Genomic DNA, 1,076 nt, shown 5'->3' on the forward strand with positions numbered 1-1,076 from the left:
TGCAAGACAAGTCCTGAAATTCTGCTGCAGATGAAGAGGTAGTTTATAAAGGTCAGTGTCTTGGGGTGGTATATATATGATCTGGTTATTTAAAAATAAAAACATTAGAAAAATGGGTGAATTTTATCAAATTCTATTTTACACTGAGTTGTAAAAGTTTTCTTTTGAGTTTCTTTTGATATCCGTGTTATCCACATGTAAATTTGGTCTCCACCTTTATCTCTAAGACACTTGCCTATTTCTAGCCCTTGGTTCAGTGTCATTGAAAGGTAGAAGAGACTCAATAAAAGGCAGATGAATCTACATTATCAAGTATTTTAATAGCAAATTCACATATTTTTCTCTTCACTTATCCGTTATATTTACTTTAAGTAACTTCAGCATTCCTATTAATGACAGTCTCAATGTGCTTATCTCAGGATTTCTTGTTATGCTTAATTTTGTAAGTTCCCCCTGTCACACTATGCCAGTTAGACCCACTTGCAAGGCTGTTCTGTGTGTCATTCAGAACAGCATCATCTCCAGTACCATCAAACTGGTAAAGCAGCAAGCTTCTGTATTTTCAGTCTCCCCACGTTGTTAGTCACTGATTACGGTTGTTCTGGCCATAGCGTCCTCCAGCTTTTCCTCCCAACTGTATCACGTCTTCAGCCTCATTCTTACCTAACTGTTTTGTTTTAGCTACAATTTTCATTTTAGCAATGCTCTCAACTAGCACCCCACGTTGTTCTTCATCATTTCTTTCTATCTTGGTAGTCTTTATATCACTGCTCATCTACTTTCATCACCGCGACATCTAGATAGCCTCTACGTTAGCCCGTACTCTAATTATCATTGGCTTTGACTTTTAAAATTGTCTATCTTCTAGGGCATGCGCAAATTCACCATTACTGTAGCTCAATAGCTCCTAGTATTTATTTATTTCCTAGTGCTACTTCTCATTCTTCTGGTCCCAGGCATAGAAAGTAAATTCCGAATTCCCAAACGTTTTATTCAGCTTTATTGAATTTCTGCCTCTTATGTGGGCACTAATCCTATTATTTCCAACTCTGAATATTTTAAAACTTCAAAGAGTG

The sequence above is a fragment of the Propithecus coquereli genome, unplaced genomic scaffold (assembly GCF_000956105.1).
Source record: "Propithecus coquereli isolate 6110/MARCELLA unplaced genomic scaffold, Pcoq_1.0 Scaffold26, whole genome shotgun sequence".
NCBI classification, from domain to species: domain Eukaryota; kingdom Metazoa; phylum Chordata; class Mammalia; order Primates; family Indriidae; genus Propithecus; species Propithecus coquereli.